This window comes from Neomonachus schauinslandi, chromosome 4 (assembly GCF_002201575.2).
Source record: "Neomonachus schauinslandi chromosome 4, ASM220157v2, whole genome shotgun sequence".
In the NCBI taxonomy this organism is placed as follows: domain Eukaryota; kingdom Metazoa; phylum Chordata; class Mammalia; order Carnivora; family Phocidae; genus Neomonachus; species Neomonachus schauinslandi.
Genome location: NC_058406.1, coordinates 50,979,908 through 51,000,517, shown reverse-complemented (window position 1 = coordinate 51,000,517; position 20,610 = coordinate 50,979,908). Strand labels below are relative to the sequence as shown.

At 45.1% G+C, this 20,610-nt stretch overlaps 1 pseudogene; it reads left to right on the top strand.

The window, feature by feature from the left end:
* Positions 1 to 1,306: 1,306 nt before the first annotated feature.
* Positions 1,307 to 2,253, top strand: LOC110571823 (annotated as a pseudogene).
* Positions 2,254 to 20,610: the final 18,357 nt, after the last annotated feature.

Genomic DNA, 20,610 nt, shown 5'->3' with positions numbered 1-20,610 from the left:
GCAGATGAGATTAATAAGAACTATATTTCAGAGTTGGTGTGAAGATGTACTGAGACCATGTAGATAAAGCCCTAGCCCAATGCCCAGTACTTAGAAGCCCCCCACAAAGGTGGGTTCCTTTCCAGTGCCCACTGCCCTAGTCAGCAGCCTCTGGTCATACTCCAGCTTGTCAGTACATGGTTTATTTTTTTAAGATTTTATCCATTTATTTGAGAGAGAGCACAAGCAGGGAGGAGGGTCCGATGGAGAGGGAGAAGCAGGCTCCCCACTGAACAGGGAGCCTGATGTGGGACTCGATCCCAGGACCCTGAGTTCACGACCCGAGTTGAAGGCAGACTCAGGCCTACACAGTTCAGATACGACATCCACAAATGGGCCTTCTTGTATATCTGTACTTAAATACAGAATACAGAGGGATTAAAACATTCCTCACTCTTCAACGTTTAAAAAACTTGAGTCTCTCAGTTTGTGACAGACTCAGGACTAGTAAGCAGCCCTATTAATGCACTCTAAGAGTGCAGTAGCTTTTTATTTTTTAATTTTTTTAAAAGATTTTATTTATTTATTTGACAGAGAGAGAGACAGCAAGAGAGGGAACACAAGCAGGGGGAGTGGGAGAGGGAGAAGCGGGCTTGCCCGCGGAGCAGGGAGCCCGATGCGGGGCTCGATCCCAGGACCCCGAGATCATGACCTGAGCTGAAGGCAGACGCTTAATGACTGAGCCACCCAGGCACCCGGAGTGCAGTAGCTTTTTAGACAACCCCATAGCAATATTGTTTCTTATTGAGCTTATACAACTCAAACCCCAAGGCCCTTTTTGTGTGGAATATTCTACCATACCCTGCATCTGGTACAGTTGGGTTTTTTTTGAACCGAAGTGTAGGACTTTCCTTTGATCCCTACTGGACTTCTTTTTAGTTATTCCTCTTCTCACTACACCTCACCTGCCCTGACAACAGATGAGACTACCTGAAAAATCCCTGCTATGCTTTCTTTGTCTTCCAGTTCACATGATCATTTGGTGGTATGTCCTCCAAAGATGAGAAGACAGAGGATATTAAAAAATCCCTCTTGCCAATTTTGCTACTTTTCAGCTGCTCTTTTAAAACTTCTACATGAGGGGGCGCCTGGGTGGCTCAGTCATTAAGCGTCTGCCTTTGGCTCAGGTGATGATTTGAGCCCCACGTCCGGCTCTCTGCTCAGCGGAAAGCCTGCTTCTCCCTCTCCCACTCCCCCTGCTTGTGTTCCCTCTCTCGCTGTGTCTCTCTCTGTCAAATAAATAAATAAAAATCTTTAAAACTTCTACATGAGGAAGGAAGCGGAAGCTCTTAAACCACCAGACGGTTGTAGAGAGTGTGCATTTGCCTTATGCAAACTCTTTTTGACCTCTAATTCCACAAATACAAGAGAAGTAGTAGTTCAGCAAATGGATGCAAGTAACAAGAGGAGATCCTAAAACACAAACTCTAGAAAAATGTCACTCAGCCCAGTAAAGTAGCCAAAAGTGCTGGACTTGAGGTTGAAGAGTTACTTTTGAGTCATGACTCTGTCACCAACTAGCTACAGGACTTGAGCAAGTTTTTCTAACTTCCTTAGGATTCAGTTTTCTCATCTATAAAATGAAGAGTTGAACTTAAAAAAACCGCCTTAATAAGTGAACTATAGCTCTTTGCTGCATCTACTGCAAGAATAAAGACCATTTCAGCTATCAGATTGTCAACATTCCAACAGATGTGGACATCACTCTGAAGGGACCTACTGTCATTGTGAAGGGCCCCAGAGGAACCCTGTGAAGGGACTTCAATCACATCAACGTAGAACTCAGTCTCCTTGGAAAGGAAAAGAAGAGGCTCTGAGGTGGCAAATGGTTGACTACTGTTCGTACTACCTGTAGTCACGTACAGAACATGATCAAGGGTGTTACACTGGGCTTCTGTTTCCAGATGAGGTCTGTGTGGTTCACTTCCCCATCCATGTTGTTATTCAGGAGAATGGTTCTCTTGTTGAAATCCAAAATTTCCTGGGTGAAAAATACATCCGCAGAGTTCAGATGAGGCGAGGTGTTGCTTGTTCAGTATCTCAAGCCCAGAAAGATGAGTTAGTTCTTGAAGGAAATGACATTGAACTTGCATCAAACTCAGCTGCTTTGATTCAGCATGACCCCTACAGTTGGAAACAAGGGTAGCAGAAAATTTTGGATGCTTAGATAGCTATGTTTCTGAAAAAGGATCAGTTCAGCAGGCTGATGAATAAGATCTAATTTGTCCAGTTACAGAAACAGCAAGATGCCAGATGATTTTTCAAACTTACTTGTGATATTTTAAAAATGCAATAAAAGCTCTATTGATTTGGGAAAAAAATAAACAAATACATAAACTATAAGAAAGAGGGATCCAGACAATGGAACATTATTCAGCACTGAAAAGAAATGAACTATCAAGCAGTGAAATAACATAGAAGAAACTTAATTGTATATTCTTAAGTGAAAGAAGCCAATCTGAAAAGGCTACATACTGTATGATTCCTTCTACATGACACTCTGGAAAAGGTAAAACTATGGAGACAGTAAAAAATATCAGTGATTGCTAGGGGGTGGGAGGGGTGAGGAAGGGATAAATAGATGGAGCACAGAGGATTTTTAGAGCACTAAAACTACTCTTTAGGATACTAGAACGGTAGATACATGTCATTATATACTTGTCAGAATCCTTAGAATGTACAACACCAAGAGTGATCTGTAATACAGAAACAAAAACAAAAACAAACAAACCAAAAAAAACTACCTTACACATATTAAATAATAATAGCACCACATATGTCTTACCATGTAATCCCCACAGCTAGGTTTCGCCATCACCGCCACCTTACAAATGAGGAAACTGAGGCTGGAATGTGAGAACCAAAGATAGGATGTGAACCTAGATCTTCTGGCCATGAGCTTGGGGTCCTCTGCTTTTCATCATATTGCTTGCCTCCCAGATCTCAAATCCCATACCATTTCCTTAGAAATGAATTTGTACCTATTTAGTGACCAGAATACAAAGGAGAATCCTTGCAAAACTGTTTCATTTGTTTTGTGCTATTTACAGTGTATGCAGTTTACATGGAAGCAGTAAAATAAAATGATTAACAGTAGTAAATGGGCTTTCGCATCATTTACTAGCTATGTCATGTCTGGCCAGTTAACATCTCCAAGCCTCAGATTCCTCATTTAGAAAATGGAAGTAATGACAGGACTTTCTCTCCAGGAATGTTTTAAGGATTGTGGGAGATAGAACGTGTCAAGCACTGAGCACAGTGCTTGGCATAAATAGGGCTAAAGAAGGTTCTGTGACTATCATCCTTGGGTGCATTGTGCCGGCAGCGAGAGGCAGTGTAGTATGATTACAAGTGTGGAGTCCCTGGGTTGAAATCCCAGCTCTGCTACATACTAACCATTTACTTTGGGCCAGTTTCTTACCTTCTCTCTGCTTTAGTGTCCTTACTAGTGAAAAGGGGATGATCATAATAGCACTTACCTTGTAGGACCACGGTGAGAAGACAATGAGCTAATGCATTTAAGTTGCTTAGATTAGTGCTTGGCACAGAGGAAGCTTGTGTCCATGCTAGCTATTGAGATCATCCCGCTTTCTTTCCTTCAGCAAATCTCAAGTCCATGGTTGCAACCAATTAATTGCAAGAGCACTTTGGAATATATTCCCATTTGCTTAACCCACACCAAAGGAATCAGCTCTCACGATAGTCTCCCCACGTCTGACTCGGGGCTACGTCTCATCTGTTCTGATGAGCGTGCTGCAATTGTCCCTACCACCTGCGTAGATCGCTGGCACCAGGAGGCCTCTCTGAAGCAAACAGCCCACAAGCAAGGTTGGCAAGTCTAGCTGGAGCCAGCAGAGCCCTTTGGAGTCCGAGTTACGATTTAGAGATCCTCGGTCACTTGCAGGGAGCAGAGAGGACAGTGTTCCCTGGGTGACAGTGGGATCCCTCCTCAAGCCTCTGCCTAGAGAGAATTGCTCCAAGGGTGATGTAAGGTACTATATGGAGCTTCTGACAACTCCAAGGACCTAAATCTCATGTTCAGCCCCTTCAACGGGACGCCACACAGCTAGCCGTTTAGCTGGGCTTGCTCCCCGGTTTTGGTTCCTGCCGAGAGCACGTGTATTCTGTTCTGCACATGTACTCGGTGCATCTGGCAATGCCAGAAAGCTCATTCCTTCAGCCTCACAGATGCTAAACATACCTTACAAACATGTGTCTTTCCATTGTCAGCACAGGATGGAATGCTTGCGGCAGATGGTTTAAAGGAAGGCCCAGCTAAAAAGGCCAATTAAAAAATAACATCCTTACAGGGGTCAGGGCTAAAATAAAGCATTTCTTCAGGTGGTTGCTGTGGTTATAGGAGTGTGTGTTGCATACTCATCTTGCCCACTGGTTGAAAGCATCGAAAACGTGGGGCCACAAACCCCTGAAGTTACCAGGGGTTAAGCAAAGCCATGTTCCTGGAATATTTTGTCTGAAAGAAGCTACAATAAAACCTTACTTGTATATTAAGACTATAAAACTATATTTAATATGAATATGACATAATTATTGAATTAGAATTCATAGTTTGAATGAATTTTTTTTTTAGATAAAGCACGGAATCTGGTAGTAATTTTGCATTTCCAGGATGCTCATTCCCCTCTGGCATCAGGGATGTTTCTATGGGAAAGTTTTACAAATGTTGGGCTGAAGTCATGGGGTGAAATGCAAGAGAGAAGACAGCATAAAACAGAGGATGGAGTGCTGGGTGTGGAGTCCAGAGACCTGCATGTGGGCTGGGACTCTGTCACCCAACTTGTGTGACCTCATGGTTAAACAGGGCTCTTAATCCTTGTCCCGCCTGCCTCCCAGGGCCGCTGTGAGAATGAAGGAGACATCGCGTGTGAAAAGCGCTTTCCAAGCTACAGTGCGCCCCAAATGTAAGTTATGATTCAGCCTTGTTGTTTTTGGAAAGCTTGTTTCATTTTATATATCGCATGTATCCACCGCCCCGCCCCTCCCCCCGCAGTCAGATCAAAAGTGTTTGCCTTTCTCCTCAGAGCGAGGAACCTCTGATCTGACAAAAAGAAATGAAGTCACCAGGCTCGCTCTGGCCCCGGTCTACGTCTAGGCCATTGGAGGAGCACGCTCCCTGCAAGGCCCAGCAGCCCAGCCCTCGTCACCCATACTGAGGGGAAGTTAGGCAGAGCCCAGCAGTCACCGCTGTCTGAATTTCATTATGCAGGTCTCCAGACAAGCAGAGGGGAAAAGTGCAAAGGAGCGGGTCAGCGTCTGAAATGTGAGAGGGGCAGCAGTCTCTGAAGTGTATGGGAATGGAAGGAAACTTAATACTGCTCCAAAGGGGAGAGGGAACATTGCATCATGTGAAAATAATAGCAAGCGGTCAGCAGAGCTTGGGGGTTTGGGGGAGGCGGGCTTGCCCACTGACCCACTTGCAACAGGGCTTTGAGTCCATTCTGTGCCATTCCAGAGTGAATCTGTACCAGGACACACTAGTACACCAGCCCGGGGGCTCACAGGGACTGGAGATTGGGCTCAGGTCCTAAGCGACCAGGTTCTGTGGGAGTACTGTTGGGGAGGGCGGGGGGGCAGGAGAGCGAGCAGTCTGAATCTGAACCAGAGTTCTGAAAGGGGGCCCCAGAGTCAGGAACTGGAGAGAATGGGTTGGGTAATCAACCAGTTAGTCAAAACTACTATTTATTGAGCACTTAATATGTCCTAAATACATATTTCACTTAATCCTCACAATACCGTAGAGATAGAGAGTATCATCCCCACTTTTAGTACAAAGAAACTGAGGCTCAATGAGTTAAGGGACATTTCCAAGGACACACAGCTAGTAAGCAGCAGAGCCAGAGTTTAAATCCAGATCTGTGCAACTCCAGGTTTCTTGATTCTAAACTCTCTGCTATAGCCCTCTCTAAACCGGAAGTGGAGCCAGGGTCGGGAATTGAGCGGAAATGGATTAAAATATAAGCACAGAAATAAGGGAGAAAGGTCTGGATTTCTTCCATGTCGGTGACTTGTTTTTCTGGGCTAGAGCACGAGTGTGGTTTCCTCTATACATTTGTAATGCAAGAATTGGCCACCTTTTCCAAGTAGGTAACTCATGGCCTGTCTTCTGGGGGTCTGGGTGAGGGTGGGGCTGCAGCCGCTATTGGACGCAAATGCAAAAGAAGTAAGCAGGCACACAGGAAAGAGGGCATGTTGGAGGGGAACAGACTTCCTGTATCACTGTGAGATTTGCCCTTGGTACTTTTATCATTTATCTGTTCCCACTAAGAATGCTGCATAACAAACCACCCCAACAATTAGTGGCTTAAAAAATCACAACCACTATTGTTTCTCATGCATTTCAGGGCTGGCTGAACAACTATGCTGATCTGAAATGGGCTCGCATAATGTCCACTGGGCTTGCTCATGTGCCTGCCGCCAGATGGCAAGTCTGCTGGACGTGGCTGATCTAGGATGGCCTCAGCTGGGATGATGACTCAGCTCTGGCCCACATAGTGTCCCATCTCCCAGAAGCCTAGGTCAGTACTGTTCTCATGCTGAAGGCAGAAGAGCAAGAGAAGAGCAAAAGTATGCAGGACCTTAGGTTTCAAACTGACATACAATCTCTTCTGTCCCATTCTACCAGCCAAACCAATTCAGAAGACAACCAGATTCAAAATGGGTAGGGAAAAAGACTCCATCTCTTAATGGCTGACAAAGTCACATTGCAAAGTACTTGAAGAACTGCAGGCATTTTTTTTTTTTTTTGTAGTCAGTCTACCACTGGATTCAATCTCAATCCCAAAAGTAGAAGAAAGGCAGTGTCATTTTCCAGTATTCTGGGTCATGCCCACTTCCCTGCCAAAAACCCTTTGTCCATTAAATGCCATTTCTTTGTCCAGTCTTTGTGTGTCTCATTGGTACTAGATTGGGAAGGGAGTGATATAATGACCCTATAGTTGGGCAAATAAAAGAATGCCTTGTTTTTAGGGGTACTAAAATGCAGACTGCTTACCACGGACTTCATCTCTATAGTTTTTATAACTAAAAAAAGTTGCATTAGGAAGTATACTTACAGTTTCCCCATGAACCATCCAAGACTATCTGTATGTGTATGGGAAGGCCGTCAAATTCCAGGAAACAGAAGTTCATTTAATAAGATGAATACTACTAATACTTCCACCCCACTGCTAATACTGTGCTTGTGATCTGAATTTAAGACGCTAAACTCCAGCAATTTATTTCCTACAATGTGGCTGAAATGAGCTCCCCAGAGGTATGCCTTTGAAATCCCTTGTATATGAAATTATTGGCATCCCATTTGGCATCTGTATGCCAAGAACTGACTGTTAATATATTGAAAAGACCAGACTTTGCTGGTGCTGAACTCAAAGGAGCAACATGGTTGCCCGCTCTGACGTCAGACTGCCTGGATTTGAATTTCAGCTCCATACATATGATTTGTAACCCTGAGCAGGTTACTTAAGCTCTCTGTATCCTGGTTTCCCCATCTGTAAAATGGGGATAAAGCAAGTGCCAATGTCACAGGGATGACATGATTCAAATAGATGCTGAAAACCAGGGCACAAAATCACCATTTCAAAAATATCTGCATCCTCATGGTCAGTGCAACCTTATTTACAAGAGCCAAGCCATGGAAACAACCTAAGTGTCCATTGACAGATGAATGGCTAAAGAAAATGTGAACATTATTCAACCACAAATAATAAAGAAATCCTGTCATTTGTGACAACATGGATGGACCTTGAGGGCATTATGCTAAGTGAAATAAGTCAGACAGAGAAAGATAAATACAGTATGATCTCACTTGTTTGTGGAATCTAAGAAACCAAACTCACTGATACAGAGAACAGATTGGTGGTTCCAGAAGCAGGAGTGGTGGATTGATGAAACGGGTGAAGGTGGTCAAAAGATATAAACTTCTGGGGCACCTGGCTGACTCAGTTGGTTAAGCATCCGACTCTTGATCTCAGCTCAGGTCTTGATCTCAAGCTTGTGAGTTCGAGCCCTACACTGGGCTCCACACTAGGTGTGGAGCTTACTTAAAAAAAGGTATAAACTTCCTGTTATAAGATAAATAAGTCCCGGGGATGTAACATACAGCATGGTGACTATAATTAATAATACCGTATTGTATATTTGAAAGTTGCTAAGAGAGTATATCTTAAAAGGTCTCATCACAAGGAAAAAGAAAGTGTTACTAACTATGTGAGGTGATGGATGTTAACTGAACTTATTGTGGCAATCATTTCATAATATATTGAGATATCAAATAATTATTTTGTATACCTTGGATTACTGCAATGTTATATATCAATCATATCTCAATCAAAGTGGAAAGAAAAAAACACGATGCTGAGAACAATGCCTGCCCATAGTACCCACCCCCAGAGATGGACCTGTCATTATTGGCTTTAGGCCTTGCTGCCTGGAGGACCTTGAACAAGTTACTTAGTCTCCCTGGGCCTGAATATCATCATCTGTACAATGGGAGAAATATTACCTGTCAAAACTACAGCACTCACCTTAGAGGATCCTGTAACTTCAGACCTCAGATGGCCTTTCCTGCTCCTGAGAGCCCCTTGGAACAAAGCCTTGGCTCAGGCTGACCCACAAAGATAGGGCACTAGAACGGGGAGAGGGGGATTCAGTCACTGTTCTGCTATCTGGACATTCTTCAACTGATTCAGTGCTAGTGGCATTCTTCCATGTTCGTGCCAAGTGCTGGCTCAGCTCACTTGCTCTGCTCTCGGGAATTTGGTGGAGGTACATAGAAGGGCTCCTTCTCACTCTCTGCCTACTCTCTGCTCCATCAGCCACCTTCTGGAAAGCCCTTTCCCGATTGACCTGATGCTACTCTGCCCTGAATGTATAAGAAAAAGCCAAGTTGTGCATAGCTTCCCTGCCCTTGGATGCTCCCTTTTCTTTGACCCTGGGTCCAGGATACAAAGAAACAACTTCTCTGTTGTCCTCAGCACAAGGCATGGAGGGGGGTGAGACCCTCAACACACAGCAGTGAACACTCTGGTTTGGGGACTGGAAAGCAATAATGTGCCTAGTCGTTCAAACTAGAAAATTCCATCCAGCTGTGACCAATAGGACTCCCACCAAGTCCTGGCAACCCTTTGCTTAAAGGAGTACATTTTTCTTCATCCCTACTGCTATTACCTTAGTTCTGGTCTCATCCTGAACCACCCGGAACATGGCAAACATTCCCACCCTGCTCCATCCTCTTCCTCCATGCCAGAGAAAAACTTGCTAATTACTTAGCCATTTTCCAGTGGTTCCTATGATCCTACAGGAGCAGAAAGTGCAAAACCTTGCACTTATGACCCTTAATAGTTCAGCTGGGGCTTTCCTCCATTCCCATGCCATGCCACTTCCCCATACACAAGCCTTGCTGCAACCAAACTGAATTTCTCCCCAGGGCCCTAACACACCATCTTTTCAGCAAGCTCAGCCTTTGAATAGCATCTTAAATGTCACCTCTGCTAGGAAGCCTCCCAGCTTTCCCAAGCAGGATTAGTTGTTGGACACCGCAGCACTTTGTACCTACTTCCATCAACACACATACCACGTTATGGTTAGTTGTGTGTCTACACCGGCAATCCAGATCTTGGTCCTGTAGAGCTGGATAAGGTTCATTGAATTCCAGTTTTGTGCCCTGTGGAAATCTGAAACCTTTCCTATGGCTTCTGTGAATTCCCAGGGATCTGTATTTTCCCCATCCCCCAGCTGCACCTCCTGCTTTTAGGCATGCTGCCTCTGGTCTGCACAACGTTGACCCCAATATGACGAGAGCCACCATATAAGGCTATATAGATTGTGCCCTGCTCAAGGGCACCACCAAGCTAAGGGGGCAAAGAGGTTTGGGTAGCTTGTGCCCTGCTCACCTTCTGCACCCACCCAGAAGGGGCTCCTTTTACCAATTTGTACAAATGTTCAACATGGGCTGGCAGTGGTCCCGTGCCCTTTCTAAGTTTCCAATACGAACCCTTCTTTAGAGTAAGCATTTGTGGTACAGAAGACTACCTGACTACTTGGCGGGGGAGGGGCAGGGGGAAATGCAGGCAGTGGCATTTCTATTCTTAAAATATTGTTTTAAGTTTCTTAGTGCCATTTCTTCCTACATAATCCCCAACCTCACACCAGCTCATTGGATCCTCTCATCTCTGCTCTACTCCCCTTCTTTTCCCTTCCCTTCCCTCCTCTTCCCCCCAGCTTTTCCTACTCCTCTATCTCCCCTCCCTCCTTCCCTCCTCCTCCCCTTCTTCCTCTTCTCCTCCTCCTCTCTCTCCTCTCCCTCTCCTTCTCCTTCTTCTATCTCTCATTTTCCCATGAGCAACTCAACCACTTTGCTCTTTATTTTTTGGCCAACACAGACTTTCTCCTTCAGCTCAGGAATTTACCAAGATGTTTTTGCAAACAAAGAATGTTCATTCCCTTAGGTACACCAATTGATACCTACTGTTAAGATAATGCACAGTTCATATAATTACACATACGTCTGTTTCCCTCCATGTTTATTAATTCTTGAAGGGTAGAAATTGTGTTTCCGTGGTGCCCATCTCAGACTTTCAGCCAATATTTGGTAAACGAAGAACTGAAATCACTTGGGGCTAACCAAGAACAGGCTCAGGTTTTCACTCTGCCACTTATAGGTGAGGACTTCAGACAATTAGCCTCTTAGAGCCTCAGTTCCTTCACCTATAAAAGCATCAGGACTAACTTGAGGTAAGTGAGGCACTCAGGGCTCAACATTTAAGGAAGCACTCACTTGTAGGCTTGACAAAATTTAAGGAGCCTGAAAGTGGGTACCTCCTTAAATTTTGTACTCTAGGAAACTCACTTGCCTCACCCTAGTCCTGGCCCAGCTCTATAAAATAGGGATAATAATGGTATCCATGTCATGAACCACTAGCATTTCTTACTAAGTTTTAGTAAAGTGTTTTAAGTGCAGTCCTTATTATCATTTCAAGCTGCTTTATATGAATCATTAAATGTAATAGAAGCTATTTGAAAATTAATGTTTAGAGTTGTAATGATTCAAACAGACCTCTAGTAATTTTCAGCTTGGTAGAAAATGTTTTTATACACACATCTGTTGTCTTGTGAGTTGGGATATATATGAATACATCTTCATGTCTTATTCTGAATCATTATTACATAGAGTTGTCATGTGAGAAGCAGATTCATTTTATCTTGGAGCGTCCGTCCACAGGAATTTTGGGCTAAGCCTATTGGACATCACTATTTGTTCTGTATGTCCATTGCAAATTAATCCAATGCCTGTCTCTCCCATTTGGCATCACAGATGCCTCTATTTGTACCTCAGTTTCATTGCTCTGAAGGCTGAATGCCTATCAAGTTGGGTGTTTCAACATTCCTAGGCTGGACACCTGCCCAGGTGCCCTCGGAAAACTGCCTCTTGGCCAACTGCCATGAAGTCTCATTGCATATCTCCTCTTTGGATTTCAAACAAGATCCCATTTTGACATGTTAGACTCTTCTAAAGTTCTCTTTTTAAAAAATTCTTCCTGACATTGAATCAATGCCTTCTGAGGGCATTAGGTCAGGTATAATTTCTTACATGTACCCCATGGGGAAAAAATAATGATTATTTTGAAATATACTGAACCCATCCATAAAATTATAGCAAACTTTTAAAACTGTAAATGTCTGAACTCAGCTTAGTAAAATTTTCAGAAAGAAGAGTCACAGTACTCCCTCTGGGTAGAAATAAAAATCTGAGCCACACCCCTCACCCCCCCCCACACACACACCTGAGGCTTCCCATGGTGAAAATTCCATGTTCTATAGCTCATTTGAAGTAAGATCATCCTCAAATGCCCTTCAAACTGGGTAAAACCATTCAGCTGTTCTCACACGAGGTGATGCCAAAGAAACAGGAACTTAACCACATTTATGTGGCTGGGGCTGATGATGGACAGGTGAGGATGTCAGACGGGTTGAGGGATACTGAGTAGTGGTGGACAGTACCTGGCACACAGCAAGGCTTCCATAAATGCTATCATCTGTTATGTGAGAGATGCAGAGTGCAGAAGCGCCCACCCCCCATCATTACATCTATGAGAAACAAATGAGGAAACATATATAAAGCAAAAAGATTGCTAGAAAGTACACGAAAATGTCAACAATAGTTGTGTTTGGATGACCAGGAATTCTTTCCCTTTTTTTTTTTTTTTAAGATTTTACTTATTTATCTGAGAGAGAGCAGAGCAGCAGAGAGATTGGGAGAGGGAGAAGCAGACTCCTCGCTGAGCAGGGAGCCTGACGTGGGGCTCGATTCCAGGACCCCCCCGAGATCATGACCTGAGCCAAAGTCAGACACTTAACTGAGAAACCCAGGCGTCCCTTCCTTTCTCCTTTTCGATATGTTCTCATTTTTCTTTAATGAACATGTATTGGGTTTATCATAGATAGCATACAATGTTAGTTATTAAATTTTGAGAGACATTTTTGAGCTGCTCTATTTTGTCTGCTCTCAGCCTTTACAAATCAAATACACTCGGGACCTCTGAAGTATCCTGAGGGAAAGGATGTGAGGAAGACTTCGTGGGAAATGAAGGGACCCATCCTCTGGCAATGAAGCTAATCTTCTTTTTTTCTTTTTCTCTTTGTCTTTCTTTTTTGTTTTCTCTTTTCTTTTTCTTCTCCCTCCCTCCCCACATGGAGCTGAATCAATGATTTGCAGCTGTGAGAGCTGCCGCATTTCTTTCTCTAATTTTTTTCTACCAAAAATTCCCATTGTCAAAGCTGCCTGTGCAAAACAAAAACACATAAACATTTACGAGTGTGTTATTGTTTTTTAAGTGAAACAAAAATGAATTTATCCTAAAAACAGCCAGACCATGTGGGTCAACCTTTTTTTTTTTTTAAGTTCCTTTTTTCACACCAGCAGATTTAGCAGCCAGAAACTGCTGGAGTCCCTTCGCAGAATCCAAGCAACATAAAGGCATTGACCTCTGGTAAACTCCTGACCAGCCCAGCCAGTGAATAAAGTAAGCAAAAATCCCACAACTAAAGCTTGATTTTCTGATCCAGCTGTGGGACAGGATGTGGATGTTTTAAAACAAACAAACCAACAACAAAATGCAACCACTGCCACCAACTCCCAAGCGCCAGGGTGTGGCCCCACTCACCCCGAGCAGCGAGCAGTGCGCGTCCTTCCCAAAATGCTCCTGCAAGAAATCCTGCATGAAACATGACTCAGAGCTCCTGGACTGTTAGAGCCGAACTGGAGGTCACCTGGCACTCATTAAAAGCCCTGACTCAGGTGCTACGTGTGGAGGGCCTTAGTTAATAAGTCGGTGCAGCAGTTGACAACCTTGAGTGCACTGGGCATGTCCTGCATCTTTGTGGTGAAAGAGGGGGTTAAAATGATCAATGATCGAGCATCCCCCTAGGTCACGTCCCCTCACCTGCCTTATCTCGGTTCATCTCTACAACAACCCTTATGAAGTGAGGATCATTGTTCCCATTTTGCAGGAACAAAATGAGGAAACTGAGGCCCAAAGAAGCAACGGAACTTGAGGAGAGTCACCCAGTAATTTCTTTTTTTTTTTTTTTAAAGATTTTATTTATTTACTTGACAGAGAGAGACACAGTGAGAGAGGGATCACAAGCAGGGGGGAGTGGGGAGAGGGAGAAGCAGGCTTCCTGCCCAGCAGGGAGCCTGATGCGGGACTCGATCCCAGGACCCTGGGACCATGACCTGAGCCGAAGGCAGATGCTTAACGACTGAGCCACCCAGGTGCCCCTCACCCAGTAATTTCTCAGCAGAGCCTGGAATAAAACCCAGACCCCCTAGCAGTTGCCCTTATAAGGATGGACTGGGAATTCCCTGGTGTGGAGGACACATCCCTGGAATCTCCTACATTAGGAATTGTCAAACCCCAAAGTTCAACTACTCAACCTGACCCTGTGTCTAAGCGGGTTTCTGAGTGGTTTAAAGGAAGGGTGAGGTTCTTCTTAAATTAACACCTTTGGTCCTGGTATGCCTGGGTCACCATAGTAACCGTTAACTCCCTGGGGAGTCTGCAAGCAGGTCTCAGGAGATGAAGAGGGTGACGGCCATCCCATCTAGTCTCTGAATCTTGTCTTCTGATAGTACAGGAGCCAGGCTCTTCCGGCCTGATCCTCAAGCGGCCACTGCTTCCTCGGCATGCTTCATTTGAGCCTGGAGGGTGATGGGGTTAGAAGATAATGGGCAAATATTTTAGGACCAACTCCTCATAAAAGAACAGGGAGGCCTGGGAGAGGATTTCCCTAAATCTAATCTATCCCTGGTGGGACAACAGTCAATCTTTAGGACCATGCCAGAAGATAGTAAGAGGGCTTGTTGACTACAAACTTTATCTAAAGTTCTCAACCCAATGTTAAAATCAGGAGAAAATGCTTTTTGGGGGAAACTATGTATGTCATGTCATTCAAAATTAACAGTATATTTTAAGGCATAATTTGTCTATTCTAAAGCCTCCTGTCTTAACTATTACAAAATCTTCCTTCTTGAGAATCTTGGCAGGATGTTAGATTGGGCACTGATTAGTTCGGGGCAGAAGGGGATTGGCATGCACTCACTCGGGGTAGGGAGAGATTTAGGTCTTTTTGAAGAGAAGGAACAGAGGTGAAAGAGATAAAAATGTAACCCTCCCCCACAGGGCTTGGTTCCCACAGCTGAGCTGCTGATTCTATAAGCAGGCTTCTGCTTCATAAGAAAATGACCCCCTTAATTTTGGCTCTAATTTCCTTTTGGTCATAATTACCTGTTATTATAATAATCTTATTACCACAATACAAAGCTCTAGAGGATAAGGAAAATATAAAAATCACCACTAATCCTATCACCAGCCCATAACAACATTTTAGGGTTTTGCTGTGTTTTTTTTCCCTGCAAATCTTTTTCCCTCTGTATGAACTTTGTTCATCCATCCAACAAATATTTATTGAACAACTGCTACGTGTCAGATCCTGAGGTCTCCGTTGTTGTAGACATTGTGCCAAACACAATCTTTTCCCTCATTCTCACTGAATAGTATAAACAGCTTATATTTCTACCATTACAAAAGAAAAAGACAACATAAAAACCCTCAAAATTAAACTCTATCCTCAAAGCCCAAGGTGATGTCCCAGGAGCACCTTGGGAGATCCTGAGGGTGGGAAGCGACTGGGGGCCTAAAGTCTGGTTGTTTCTTATTCATTTGTGCCCAGGAGAGGGAGTCACCTCAACTGGTTGGAGAGCCTGGCTGGTCACTCATATCTAGGCAGGTCCATCAGCCCCAATGTCGTGCGTCCTCAAAAGGAGGAGAGATGTCTCCCTGAAAGGAGCAGGTCTTTCTACTCCATACCACCCGCACCTTCTCGCCTCCACTGACCTGGAGCTTGGACAATCTGGAAGCCTTGGACACTTCGTCCCAGGGAAAGAGCACAAAACCTCCAGACAATCTGTTCTGCTCCTCAAGCCCTTGGAACAAACAAGATAGCAGCCCCCTGCTTGCCCGTCTTGCCCTCTGTGACAGTCAGCCTGCAGTCCCTGGCCCCCTGTGCCACCCACACTGGAATGTAAATGCAGAAACCACCAATCTTCCTGGGATCCAACAGCCAGCATAGGGTGCGTGTGTCTCCATCCCACCTGACAGGAACCCAGCACTCTCCTCGCACTCTTCTCCCCACAACCCCTCTCCCACTTCAGGGCCCTAAGCTGCTCTCCTCCTGTGTTCATCAGGCCCCCTACCCAAAGCTCAGGAGGGAAACTGAGCTGATAGAAAATGGGGAGACAGTGGGTCCAGCAGACTTCTTGGAGGCCTCCTCCTAATGCAGGGGGGCTTACTCAATGTGAGGGGCCCTGAGGAAATGGGGGCATTCACCTCCTTCTCCATGCGTCACTCACCCCGACTCCCATCATGGTCTTTGTACCTGGAGTGAAAGCAGCACACATAAGGACAGAAAAAAATATTCATATGATAATAACAACAGTCAAAATCTCTTGTTGATGATAACTAGCCAGGTCCTTTATGTTGTCCTTTACGTAGATCACCTCATTTAATTCTTGGAATAGATTAGTTATTATCCCCATTTTATTTTTTTTTTAAGATTTTATTTATTTGAGATTGAGAGAGAGAGAGAGATCACAAGCGGGGAGGAAGGGTAGAGGGAGAAGCAGACTCCCCACTGTGCAGGGAGCCTGATGCAGGGCTCAATCCCAGGACCCCGGGATCATGACCTGAGCCAAAGACAGACCTTTACCCAAATGAGCCACCCAGGTGCCCCTATTATCCCCATTTTAAACATGAGGAAATTTAAGCTCAGAGAGGTTCCGTGACTTGCCCAAGGTCACACAGCTAGTAAGTGGCGAAGGGGGGATTGGACCCAGGCAGTCTCACTCCAGAACACACCTCATTTACATGGGAAACATGACATGATGGATTTGCTCCTTGTCAACTTGCTAGTTGGAGCACGTTGAGTCATATTGCCCATTCATAAAACAAGGATAATGTACTTATTCAACTCATCTGAACCATATGCTTCCCCACACTTCTCCATTCTCACTCGTCCTCATTTCCACAAAACAAAAATTATTTTCTCTGTGGAGAAACTCTCAGGAGGAAAGCAAGCTAATTGGCTCAACCACAAATCCTAGGGATATTTGCATTTTTAAAAAAGTGTAAGCTTTTGGGCTTAGGCATGGTGGGAACATTTTTTTTAGGATTTTTTTTCAAGTAATCTCTATACCCAATGTGGGCTCGAACTCACAGCCCTGAGATTAAGAGTCGTGCACACTGCCGACTGAGCCAGCCAGGCATCCGGTGAACATTTTCAATTGTGGTTGGTGGCAATGAAGAAAGCAAAATTTTTCATTCTATCCAACCCTACTTACAATTCAGTTTGGCCTTACAAATAGCTCCTTACAAGAATGCTGAACGTGGCATCAGGAAACCTGCTTTTTAGATTTAGTCTTGTCAACCACTAGCTCTTTGATTCTAAGTGAGTCAACTGATTCCTGAGAGCCTCGGTTTTCCTACCTGTAAAATTGGAAAAACGCCTAGCTGCTACTGTTGTTGTGGAGCTTAAATAAAATAATGGACACAAAAGGGCTTTGAAAATCCTAAATAGCCACAAGACAGGAGATGTTATTGTGGATTATAATAACTAAATTCTAAGTTGTCATTGATAACCATAATACTAACAGTAAGTTCAAGTGGCATTTAATTTCTGGTAAAAAGCACTTTCCAGAATGACATCCAGCTTTGGTCTGTGTCATATAGTTTACTGGTAAATACTTGTGTATGGGTGGCAAGTGACATCCCCAGATGTGTCTAAGCCAATAGGAACACAAGACAGCCATCGTCCCTATGTCTGATTCCTCCTCTCTGAAAAATGTAGTCCTGTTGTAAGTAATGGCACACACTTGGCATATCTGAAGAGTAGCCAAGAAGCCAGTGTGGCCAGAGCACAGAGAGCCAGGGAGATGGTGGGAGGGAATGAGCTCAGAGAAGCAGTAAACGACAAGGGCCTGTGGCACCATGGAGGGGGAAAGCCACTGGAGGGCTGTGAGCAGAGCATGATGGGCCCCAGCTCAGGTCTGACTGGACCCATCCTTGTGGAAGCAGGGAGGCCAGTGAGGAGAACAGAATCTCTACAAGAGGCATGGTGGCTGGGAGCAGGGAGTTAGCGGTAGAGGTGGTGAGAAGTGACAGGAGTCTGAACAGAAGAAAGGATGTGTAGGAGAGAATGATGTCAAGGATGAGACCCATTTTTGGCCTGAGAAATTGGAAAGAGGACAGTGGAGCAGGTCCTGGGGAGATGAGGAGTTTAGCTTTTAAAAAATAATTGAAAGAATTATACTTTTCAGTTTTATTACAATTTTTCCATATGTGATTCTTTAAGAAAAGGCCCACGTATGCATAATACACATTATACTTTTCAAAGCAACTTCTCATCCATGACTTCATTGGATCCTTAAAGCCACCTCGTGAAGTGGCTGCCATTGTCCCCCACCGGATCAGTGAGAATTGGAGCAGAGAAATGGAGTCACCGTGGCTGATAGAGAATAAGGGATCTGTTGTAGAAATAAGACTTTCTGCAGTGCGTGAATGCCAGAGAAGTGTGCGTCGGCTGTCGTGCCTCAAGTTGTTACAGGTCAGTGGACTGGAGGTTGGGAAGGAAAGCTGGACGTGAGATGACTCGAGCAAGGACAGACCAGAACCCACGTGGACGATCTAGACCCCATGGAGATCAGCTGGAACCCGCATCTGTCTTCCACCGCCTCCAACCTCAGTGTCACGGATGACCTCCAGGAGAAGCTGCGCCCTTTGCATGTAACTGCACACCCTGCGGCCAGGACTTGACAAAGCGACAGGAGGACCGTAGGAGCTGCAGGCACCGTGGGCCCAGCTCCACCAACTGGCTGAGCTAGCAGGTCAGCAGCAACGTGTGAGTGCCGCCACGGTGCCCGCTACAGCTTGAAAATGGTTCCCGCTTCGCTTCCACCTTCCAAAGCTAGCACACACATGCCCTGGGGCCAAGTCTAAATGGGATCCACCAGGAAGGGAGTTCTGGGAACCAGGATTCCAGCTTAGCTGAGTTGACATGGTAGCAAGCCACCACACCCACTTTACAAATGAAGAAAATTACCACCCAGAGGAATTAACCGACTTGCCCATGGCCTTGCAGAACAACGGTAGCAGCCATTTTATCAGGACCCAGGTTTGCTGACCCCTTGCCAACTGGCTTTAGCTCTTATTTTTTGAACCCTTGCGGTGGTGCAGACACTGACCCATCACACCCAATGCTCACTGCAACTCTATGGAATTGGTATTATCAGGCCCATTTATAGATGAACATGCTGAGGCTCAAACAGAAGTCTATGAACCAATGTAACACAGCTACGAAAAGGGATAGCTGAGACTCAGACACAGGCTGGTCAGACCTCAAGCCCCACACTCAGCTTCCGTGTGTGTGGTCTTCCTCGCCACTAACTCCATGCCCACCCTGTTTCCCAGGGTAGAGTATCAGAACGTGGCTCACAGCAAGAGAGGTGCTGGCACCCCAGTTTCTCCTCTGTAGCCTGTGGTGCTGGTCTGGGGCCAGTTCTCTCCCACTCCCAGGGACAGTGTAAACACGTGGTGGGAAGTGTTTTGGTTAGCACAATGAGGACTTGCACTGACGGGAATGTGGACTCTAAACACGATAGGCCAAAACACCGGGGAGCACAAGTTTGGACCCGGAAGACCACCAGCTCTCAGCCACAGAAGCCAGAAGCATACAAGTCAAGCGAGTGCTCCCTCCATGCTGAGAAATTTCCCAGGATTCCAGAGAGGCCAGAAAATAGAGCTGGGTGGGCATGGGGAAAGGCCTATTACTTTAGCAATGAAACCTAAGATTTGAGGCTCTGGAATTAGCATACAACTCTACATTCATTTTATTCTCTTGATGATGATCATCAACAGCTATTATTACTTGCTGTAGTTGATTGCTTATTTTATGCCAGGCACTCTTCTAAGCATTTCACATTAATTAACCCAGTTATTCCTCATAATAAGCATATACAGTAGGACGTATCATTGTCCCCATTTTACAGATGGGGAAACAGAGGCACAGAAAGTTATAAATAACTAGCTCATAGTCATAGGAGTCCACAAAGTCTGCCTCCAGAGCTTAACCTCTCAACCTTTACCCTAACCGACTCCCCAACAACCCTGTGAGGGAAGGAGACAGGAAGAGAGAGTGGGAGGACTATGGTTCCCATTTTGCAGATGAGGAAACTGAGGCTTGGGATGGTTGACTAAGGTATCTAAAGCCTTCCTGGCAAGCCCAGGTTTGAAGCCAGAGCTGTTGGACTACAAAGCCCATGCTCTTTCTACTCTGTCACTCAGCCCTGCTGACTGGCACATTCAGGACTTGAAACCAAGTCTTTAAATGTCTAACTCAAGCCCAACCACAGTTCCTTATGATTTGCTAGAAAGACATTGCTTTGAATACCCAAGTGGAAAATTTGCGAGCCAAAGTCAGTCTGGAGGCCAAAAGCCATCTACCTGGTGAGCAGAAGGGTCCTCTCACACTTTCGGTCAGCAAAGTACTAACACTGACTTCCACTCCTTGGAAATGGTGCCTCATACCCTGGAACCAGAAGAACAAAAATAGTCTGATTCTTGGAGGTTAAAAACCCCAACTCTGGTCTATGGTCATCACTGTGGTCACCTCAGTGTTCGGCCCGTTGGAGGCAATGGTATAATCACTTATCCATAGTTCAACAAAACTCATTCACCCGACATGGGCTTACTAGGTATCGCCTCCATACAGGCACACTAGGAGGGAGACGTACATAAGGAAGCTCACACACAGTTCCTGCCTTCAGTGACTTTACTGAAGCAGTTTCCCCCCCCCACCCCCACCACATACCTAATGTCAAGAACCATCACAGGAGGGGCGCCTGGGTGGCTCAGTTGTTAAGCATCTGCCTTCGGCTCAGGTCATGATCCCAGGGTCCTGGGATCGGGCCCCGTGTCGGGCTCCCTGCTCAGCGGGAAGCCT